Consider the following 9,586-nt stretch of genomic DNA (forward strand, 5'->3'; position numbering starts at 1 on the left):
CAATACAGCCAAGCATTGAGGAAAAAATTACCCTTTCTTTCTCAACTCTGAAAACAGACAGTAATCTTAAATGCGCTTTCAGACTGCTGTCAAAATTTGTGAAATGCACATTTATATGCTTTACGTTGCATTTGTCATAGGAAATGACAATACAATTCGACAAAAATAAATTTTCAGTTTTATAACTTGGTCCTGGAGTATTATTAAATGGTGAGCAGTGTTAACATGTCTGATGATGCTTCACAGGTATTGATCTTACATCAAACTGGACTTATAGGATGGCATTTCATTGTCTCTCTGTAACCGGAGTATTCAATTATTTGTCCACTGGGCTGGTGTGTAAAGACTCATTGCTTTGCACCGATGCCTCCTCTTCAAGAAAAGAGTTTTACTGGAGAATGTGGGCATCGATCCCACTACGTCTCGCATGCTAAGCAAGCGCTCTACCATTTGAGCTAATTCCCTGTAAGGACTGGAGCTCCTTGGTTTTTCCAGGTTCTTTCCAAGTACATGTCACAGCGTATTAATGAGGAGGAGAACATTTGGGGTAGAATCTGCTCTTGTGACATGGAAATGTTGCGGACTAAAGAAAACTCTATCTCGTCGAGGATGGATTCGAACCCATGCGTGCAGAGCACAATGGATTAGCAGTCCATCGCCTTGACCACTCGGCCACCTCGTCCTCTGGTTCATAAATTTTAAGCGAAAACACGGGTCCGGGTCATGAACTCAGGAGCGTTTCCAGGTAAACGCCTCAGGTTTTAACGTAGGTGCGGGACATTTTGAGAGCTTAATTTAGCCCTTTATGCCTAGTAAATCTAGCCTGTCAGACGAGAAGGCTTGTAGCGTTATTATGCTGGCCTTTTTTCAATTTTTTCTATTTTTTTTTTCACCACCCTGCAAACTGACAAGTAATCTTAACTAAGTTTTCAAACAACTGCCTTGAAGACAGGTGCATTTGTTTTGGAGCTAAATGAAGTGAGAATAGCGTATTTATTGATGTTAACTATCAATCCGCATAGGAAATGCCAAGCGAATTTCCGCAACGATACATTTCCACAGTTGTATAATATTGTACAAGAGTGACATTAATCCGGTGCAGTGTTTCGATGTCTTATAAGCCTCCAATCACATAGACGTATTTGCCAAACTTGGTCACAGAATACCATAAAGGCTGAGCAGTGTTTTATGCCTGATAAAGAATCAAACCCATCAAAGTGTTTGTCAATGTGGACTTCAGGATGACATTTCATTGACTCCTTCGGACATGAGTATTCACTCACACTCACATGAGTACTCACTTTTTTGTCAACTGGGCTGTCGCGTAAAGACTCACTGATTCAAGAATGGAGGTTTACTGGAGAATGTGGGCATCGATCCCACTACCTCTCGCATGCTAAGCGAGCGCTCTACCATTTGAGCTAAATTCCCCTGTGTTTTTCAGTGTATTTGATACAATCACAGTCAAGCATTGAGAAAAAAAATTACCCTTTCTCAACTCTTAAAAAGAGAAAGTGATCTTAAATGAGCTTTCAAACTGCTGGCATAATTTGTGAAATGCACATTTATACTCTTTACGTTGCATTTGTCATAGGAAATGACAAATCAATTGCGTCAAAGATGACTTTTCACAGTTTTATAACTGGTCCTGGAGTATATAAATCGGCGAGCAGTGTTAACATGTTTGATGACCCTTCACAGCGTTGATCTTTAACTGACACTGGACTCATAGGATGGCATTCATTGTCTCTCTGGTATCTGAGTACTCACTTATTTGTCCACTGGGTGGTGTGTAAAGAATCACTGCCTTTGCGAAACCAAGGAGCTCCAGTCCTTACAGGGGAATTAGCTCAAATGGTAGAGCGCTTGCTTAGCATGCGAGACGTAGTGGGATCGATGCCCACATTCTCCAGTAAAACTCTTTTCTTGAAGAGGAGGCATCGTGTGCAAAGCAATGAGTCTTTACACACCAGCCCAGTGGACAAATAATTGAATACTCCGGTTACAGAGAGACAATGAAATGCCATCCTATAAGTCCAGTTTGATGTAAAGATCAATACCTGTGAAGCATCATCAGACATGTTAACACTGCTCACCAATTTATAATACTCCAGGACCAAGTTATAAAACTGAAAAGTTATTTTTGTCGGAATTGTATTGTCATTTCCTATGACAAATGCAACGTAAAGCATATAAATGTGCATTTCACAAATTTTGACAGCAGTCTGAAAGCGCATTTAAGATTACTGTCTGTTTTTCAGAGTTGAGAAAGGGTAATTTTTCCTCAATGCTTGGCTGTCATTGCATCAAATACACAGAAAACACACAGGGGAATTAGCTCAAATGGTAGAGCGCTCGCTTAGCATGCGAGAGGTAGTGGGATCGATGCCCACATTCTCCAGTAAACCTCCATTCTTGAATCAGTGAGTCTTTACGCGACAGCCCAGTTGACAAAAAAGTGAGTACTCATGTGAGTGTGAGTGAATACTCATGTCCGAAGGAGTCAATGAAATGTCATCCTGAAGTCCACATTGACAAACACTTTGATGGGTTTGATTGCTTATCAGGCATCAAAACACTGCTCAGCCTTTATGGTATTCTATGACCAAGTTTGGCAAATACGTCTATGTGATTGGAGGCTTATAAGACATCGAAACACTGCACCGGATTAATGTCACTCTTGTACAATATTATACAACTGTGGAAATGTATCGTTGCGGAAATTCGCTTGGCATTTCCTATGCGGATTGATAGTTAACATCATAAATACGCTATTCTCACTTCATTTAGCTCCACAAAACAAATGCACCTGTCTTCAAGGCAGTTGTTTGAAAACTTAGTTAAGATTACTTGTCAGTTTGCAGGGTGGTGAAAAAAAAATTGAAAAAATTGAAAAAAGGCCAGCATAATAACGCTACAAGCCTTCTCGTCTGACAGGCTAGATTTACTAGGCATAAGGGCTAAATTAAGCTCTCAAATGTCCCCGCACCTACGTTAAAACCTGAGGCGTTTACCTGGAAACGCTCCTGAGTTCATGACCCGGACCCGTGTTTTCGCTTAAAATTTATGAACCAGAGGACGAGGTGGCCGAGTGGTCAAGGCGATGGACTGCTAATCCATTGTGCTCTGCACGCATGGGTTCGAATCCCATCCTCGACGATATAGAGTTTTCTTTAGTCCACAACATTTCCATGTCAACAAGAGCAGATTCTACCCCAAATGTTCTCCTCCTCATTAATACGCTGTGACATGTACTTGGAAAGACCCTGGAAAAACCAAGGAGCTCCAGTCCTTACAGGGGAATTAGCTCAAATGGTAGAGCGCTTGCTTAGCATGCGATACGTAGTGGGATCGATGCCCACATTCTCCAGCAAAACTCTTTTCTTGAAGAGGAGGCATCGTGTGCAAAGCAATGAGTCTTTACACACCAGCCCAGTGGACAAATAATTGAATACTCCGGTTACAGAGAGACAATGAAATGCCATCCTATAAGTCCAGTTTGATGTAAAGATCAATCCCTGTGAAGCATTATCAGACATGTTAACACTGCTCACCAATTTATAATACTCCAGGACCAAGTTATAAAACTGAAAAGTTATTTTTGTCGGAATTGTATTGTCATTTCCTATGACAAATGCAACGTAAAGAGTATAAATGTGCATTTCACAAATTATGCCAGCAGTTTGAAAGCTCATTTAAGATCACTTTCTCTTTTTAAGAATTGAGAAAGGGTAATTTTTCCTCCATGCTTGGCTGTGATTGTATCAAATACACTAAAATCACATAGGGGAATTAGCTCAAATGGTAGAGCGCTCGCTTAGCATGCGAGAGGTAGAGGGATCGACGCCCACATTCTCCAATAAACCTCCATTCTTGAAGAAGAGGCATCGTGTGCAAAGAAGGGATTCTTTACACATCAGCCCAGTCGACAAATAAGGAGTCAATGAAATGTCATCCTGAAGTCCACATTGACAAATAAGTTAATGGTTTGACTGCTAATCAGGCACCAAAACACTACTCAGCCTTTATGTTATTCTCTAACCAAGTTTGGCAAATACGTCTATTTGATTGGAGGCTTATAAGACATTGAAACACTGCACAGGATTAATGCGACTCCTCGACACAATTATGTAACTGTGGAAATGTATCGTTGTGGCAATTCGCTTGGCATTTCCTATGCGGCTTGATAGTTAACATCATAAATACGCTATTGTCACTTCATATAGCTCCAAAAAACAAGTGCACCTGTCTTCAAGGAAGTTGTTTGAAAACTTAGTTAAGATTACTTGTCAGTTTGCAGGGTGGTGAAAAAAAAATTGAAAAAATTGAAAAAAGGCCAGCATAATAACGCTACAAGCCTTCTCATCTGACAGGCTAGATTTACTAGGCATAAGGGCTAAATTAAGCTCTCAAATGTCCCCGCACCTATGTTAAAACATGAGGCGTTTACCTGGAAATGCTCCTGAGTTCATGACCCGGACCCGTGTTTTTGCTCTAAATTTATGAACCAGAGGACGAGGTGGCCGAGTGGTTAAGGCGATGGACTGCTAATCCATTGTGCTCTGCACGCATGGGTTCGAATCCCATCCTCGTCGGGATAGAGTTTTCTTTAGTCCGCAACATTTCCATGTCAACAAGAGCAGATTCTACCCCAAATGTTCTCCTCCTCATTAATACGCTGTGACATGTACTTGGAAAGAACCTGGAAAAACCAAGGAGCTGCAGTCTTTTACAGGGGAATTAGCTCAAATGGTAGAGCGCTTGCTTAGCATGCGAGAGGTAGTGGGATCAATGCCCACATTCTCCAATAAACTTTTATTCTTGAAGAGGAGGCATCGTGCGCAAAGCAGTGATTCTTTACACACCAACCCAGTGGACAAATAAGTGAGTACTCAGATACCAGAGAGACAATGAAATGCCATCCTATAAGTCCAGTTTGATGTAAAGATCAATCCCTGTGAAGCATTATCAGACATGTTAACACTGCTCACCAATTTATAATACTCCAGTTTGGCAGATATGTCTATGTATTTGGAGGCTCATAATACATCGAAATAGTGCACATGATTGATGTCACTCTTGGACAACATTATACAACTGTGGAAATGTATCGTCTCGTCTCGTCGTCTCCCGCTTATCCGGATCCGGGTCACGGGGGCAGCAGCCTCAACAGAGAGGTCCAGATGGCCCTCTCCCCAGCCACTTCCACCAGTTCCTCCGGGAGAATCCTGAGGCGTTCCGAGGCCAGCCGAGAGATATAATCCCTCCAGCGTGTCCTTGGTCGACCTCGAGGTCTCCTCCCGGTAGGACATGCCCGAAACACCACCCCAGGGAGGCGTCCAGGAGGCATCCTCACTAGATGCCCGAACCACCTCAACTGGCTCCTCTCGACATGGAGGAGCAGCGGCTCTACTCCGAGTCCCTCCCGGATGACCGAGCTCCTCACCCTATCTCTAAGGCTGAGCCCGGCAAACTCATTTTGGCTGCTTGTACTCGTGATCTCGTTCTTTCGGTCATTACCCAAAGCTCATGACCATAGGTGAGGATCGGAACGTAGATCGACCGGAAAATTGAGAGCTTCGCCTTCCGGCTTAGCTCCCTCTTCCTCACAACGGACCGATTCAGCGTCTGCATCACTGCTGACACCGCCCCAATACGCCTGTCGATCTCCCGCTCCATCCTACCCTCACTTGTGAACAAGATCCCGAGATACTTAAACTCCTCCACCTGAGGCAAAGCCTCCCCCCCGACCTGAAGCGGGCAATCCACCCGTTTCCGGCTGAGAACCATGGCCTCAGACTTGGAGGTGCTGATTTTCATCCCAGCCGTTTCACACTCGGCCGCGAACCGCCCAAGCGAGAGCTGAAGGTCGGCGTTCGATGAAGCTAGGAGGACCACATCATCCGCAAAAAGCAGAGACGAGATCCTCCCGCCACCGAAACCAAACCCGTCCACCACCCGGCTGCGCCTAGAAATTCTGTCCATAAAAGTTATGAACAGAACCGGTGACAAAGGGCAGCCCTGGCGGAGTCCAACCCTCACCGGGAACAGGTCCGACTTACTGCCGGCTACGCGAACCAGACTCACACTCCTTTGGTACAGGGATTTAATGGCCACTAACAAGGGGCCATCCACCCCATACTCCCGGAGTGCCCCCCACAGGGTGCCCCTGGGAACACGGTCGTAAGCCTTCTCCAAATCCACAAAACACATGTGGACTGGATTGGCAAACTCCCATGCTCCCTCCAGCACCCTAGCGAGGGTAAAGAGCTGGTCCACAGTTCCACGCCCAGGACGAAAACCACATTGCTCCTCCTCGATCTGAGGTTCAACTATCGATCGGACCCTCTTTTCCAGTACCCTGGCATAGACCTTACCAGGGAGGCTGAAGAGTGTAATTCCACGGTAGTTGGAACACACCCTCTGGTCTCCCTTCTTAAAGATGGGGACCACCACCCCGGTTTGCCACTCCAAAGGCACTGCCCCCGATGTCCACGCAATGTTGCAGAGGCGTGTCAACCAAGACAGCCCTACAACATCCAGAGCCTTGAGATACCCAGGGCGGATCTCATCAACCCCCGGGGCTCTGCCACCGCGCAGTTGTTTCACTACGTCGGCGACTTCTGCCCCGGAGATTAGATCATCCATACCCAGGTCTCTTGGCTCTTTTTTCTCTACGGAATACGTGTTGGCGGGATTGAGGAGCACCTCAAAGTATTCCTTTCACCGTCCCACTATATCCTCAGTTGACGTCAGCAGCTCCCCGCCCCCACTGTAAACAGTGTGAGCGAGTTGCCGCCTTCCCCCCCTGAGGCGTCGGACGGTTTGCCAGAACCTTTTTGGAGCCGATTGATAGTCTTCCTCCATTGTCTCACCGAACTCCTCCCACGTCCGAGTTTTTGCCTCAGCAACTGCTGCAGCTGCACTCCGCTTGGCCCGCCGGTACCAGTCAGCTGATTCCTGAGACCCACAGGCCAACCACGCCCTGTAGGCCTCCTTCTTCAGCCTGACAGCTTCCCCCACCGCTGGTGTCCACCAGCGGGTACGGGGGTTACCACCACGACTGGCCCCAGCTACCTTGCGGCCGCAGCTTGCAACAGCCGCCTCAACAATAGCAGAGCGGAACAAGGCCCATTCAGACTCAATGTCCCCCACTGCCCTCGGGACGTGGTCGAAACTCGGCCGAAGGTGTGCGTTGAAAATCATCTTGACGGGTTCTTCCGCCAGGTTTTCCCAGCAGACCCTCACAACCCGTTTGGGCCTGCCAGGTCTGCGCGGCGTCTTCCCCCGCCATCTGATCCAACTCATCACCAGGTGGTGGTCGGTTGACAACTCTGCTCCTCTCTTTACCTGAGTGTCCAAAACATGCGGCCGCAGGTCTGATTATACGACTACAAAGTCGATCATAGACCTGCGACCTAGGGTGTCCTGGTGCCAAGTGCACCTGTGGACATCCTTAGTTTTGAACATGGTGTTAGTTATGGCCAAGCTGTGACTAGCATAGAAGTCCAATAACTGAACGCCGCTCGGGTTCAGATCGGGCAGGCTGTTCCTCTCCACCACACCCTTCCAGGTCACGCTGTCATTGCCCACGTGAGCGTTGAAGTCTCCCAGTAGGACAATGGAGTCCCCTTTCGGGGCACTTTCCAGCACCCGTCCCAAGGACTCCAAAAAGGGCGGGTAGTCTGAACTGCCGTTCGGTGCATAAGTGACGACAACAGTCAGAACCCGATCCCCGACCCGAAGGCGCAGGGACGCAACCCTTTCGTCCACCGGGGTAAACTCCAATGTACAGGTAGAGAGCCTGGGGGACACCAAGAAGCCCACCCCGGCCCTCCACCTCTCACCCGGGGCAACTCCAGCAAAGAGGAGAGACCAGCCCCTCTCAAGGACTTGGGTTCCGGAGCCGACGCTATGTGTCGAGGTGAGGCCGACTATATCTAGCTGGTATCGCTCGACCTCTTCCACAAGCTCCCGCTCCTTCCCTGCCAGAGAGGTGACATTCCATGTTCCAAAGACCAGTTTCCGTAACCGAGGATCGGACCGCCAAGGCCCCCGCCTTGGTCTGCTGCCCAATCCACAATGCACCGGATCCCTCTGATTCTTCCTGCAGGTGGTGAGCCCACTGGGAGACGAACCCATGTAGCCGGTTTGGGCTGGGCCCGGCCGGGCTCCATGGGCTAAGGCCCGGCCACCAGGCGCTCGTCCACGGGCCCCAACCCCAGGCCTGGCTCCAGGGCGGGGCCCCGGTGTCCCTCCGGGCCGGGTACTCGGGTTCTGGATAGTATTCATCATTGGGATCTTCTGAACCGTTCTTCGTCTGGCCCTTCATCTAGGACCAATCTGCCTTGGGAGACCCTACCAGGGGCAAAATGCCCCCGACAACATAGCTCCTAGGGTCATTAGGGCTCTCAAACTCCTCCACCACGGTAAGGTGACGGTTCAAGGAGGAGGAAAATGTATTGTTATATAACTATATATATAACGTGTTCTTCAGACATACTGTCCTGTCATCAAGAATATGAGAGGGGAATCTGGAGTCTTCTGGAGAAGGCTTTACTATTTCAGCTAATATCCCAGTGAGTATTTAAAAATGTAGGGATGTAACAAGAACTGATACTTTGGTACCAAGTTGATACCAAAATCCCGAAAATGTGACGGCATTTTATCTTCCTCAGTACAGTATGTACCGAATATGTCATAAGTCTTGAAGATGTGATTCTTCTGTAATTGACGAGGCCAGTATAATAACGTTACAAGCCTTCTCGTCTGACAGGCTAGATTTACTAGGCATAAGGGCTAAATTAAGCTCTCAAATGTCCCCGCACCTACGTAAAAACCTGAGGCGTTTACCTGGAAATGCTCCTGAGTTGGACCTGGACCGGCTTTTTCCTTTGAAACTCGTTAACCAGAGGACGAGGTGGCCGAGTGGTTAAGGTGATGGACTGCTAATCCATTGTGCTCTGCACACATGGGTTCGAATCCCATCCTCGTCGAGATTGAGTTTTCTTTAGTCCGCAACATTTCAGCTTTACGATGACAAATGCAACGTAAAGCATATAAATGTGCATTTCACAAATTTTGACAGCAGTTTGAAAGCTCATTTAAGATTACTGTCTGTTTTTTCAGAATTGAGAAAGGGTAATTTTTCCTCAATGCTTGGCTGTCATTGTATCAAATACACTGAAATCACACAGGGGACTTAGCTCAAATGGTAGAGCGCTCGCATAGCATGCGAGAGGTAGTGGGATCGATGCCCACATTCTCCAGTAAGCCTCCATTCTTGAAGATGAGGCATTGTTTGCAAAGCAGTGAGTCTTTATACACGTGAGTTCTCAGGTACCAGAGAGACAATGAAATGCCATAAGTCCAGTAGGAGGTTAAGATCAATGGTTGTAAACCATCATCTGGCACGGTAACACTGCTCAGGGGTTTATGGTACTGTAAAAATGTATCATTTCGGCAAATATTTTGACATTTCCTATGACGATTGACAGTCAAACAGCATAAATATACTGGTCACGTTACATTCCTTTCCCCAAAAGAAATGCAACTATATTGAAGTCTTCTGGAGAATGCTTCACCA

At 47.0% G+C, this 9,586-nt stretch overlaps 5 non-coding genes across 5 annotated transcripts; 4 read left to right on the plus strand and 1 right to left on the minus strand.

Moving 5' to 3' along the window:
- Positions 1-601: 601 nt before the first annotated feature.
- Positions 602-682, minus strand: trnas-gcu. The gene has a single exon. It is a non-coding gene; the product is annotated as a tRNA-Ser (tRNA).
- A 1,646-nt stretch (positions 683-2,328) lies between these two features.
- On the plus strand, positions 2,329-2,401 carry trnaa-agc. The gene has a single exon. It is a non-coding gene; the product is annotated as a tRNA-Ala (tRNA).
- A 676-nt stretch (positions 2,402-3,077) lies between these two features.
- On the plus strand, positions 3,078-3,159 carry trnas-gcu. Its single transcript has one exon. It is a non-coding gene; the product is annotated as a tRNA-Ser (tRNA).
- A 1,354-nt stretch (positions 3,160-4,513) lies between these two features.
- Positions 4,514-4,595, plus strand: trnas-gcu. The gene has a single exon. It is a non-coding gene; the product is annotated as a tRNA-Ser (tRNA).
- Positions 4,596-8,914: 4,319 nt separating this feature from the next.
- Positions 8,915-8,996, plus strand: trnas-gcu. Its single transcript has one exon. It is a non-coding gene; the product is annotated as a tRNA-Ser (tRNA).
- The last annotated feature ends 590 nt before the right edge of the window (positions 8,997-9,586 follow it).

The sequence above is a fragment of the Seriola dumerili genome, unplaced genomic scaffold, assembly GCF_002260705.1.
Source record: "Seriola dumerili isolate Sdu_G_001 unplaced genomic scaffold, Sdu_1.0 BDQW01000149.1, whole genome shotgun sequence".
In the NCBI taxonomy this organism is placed as follows: domain Eukaryota; kingdom Metazoa; phylum Chordata; class Actinopteri; order Carangiformes; family Carangidae; genus Seriola; species Seriola dumerili.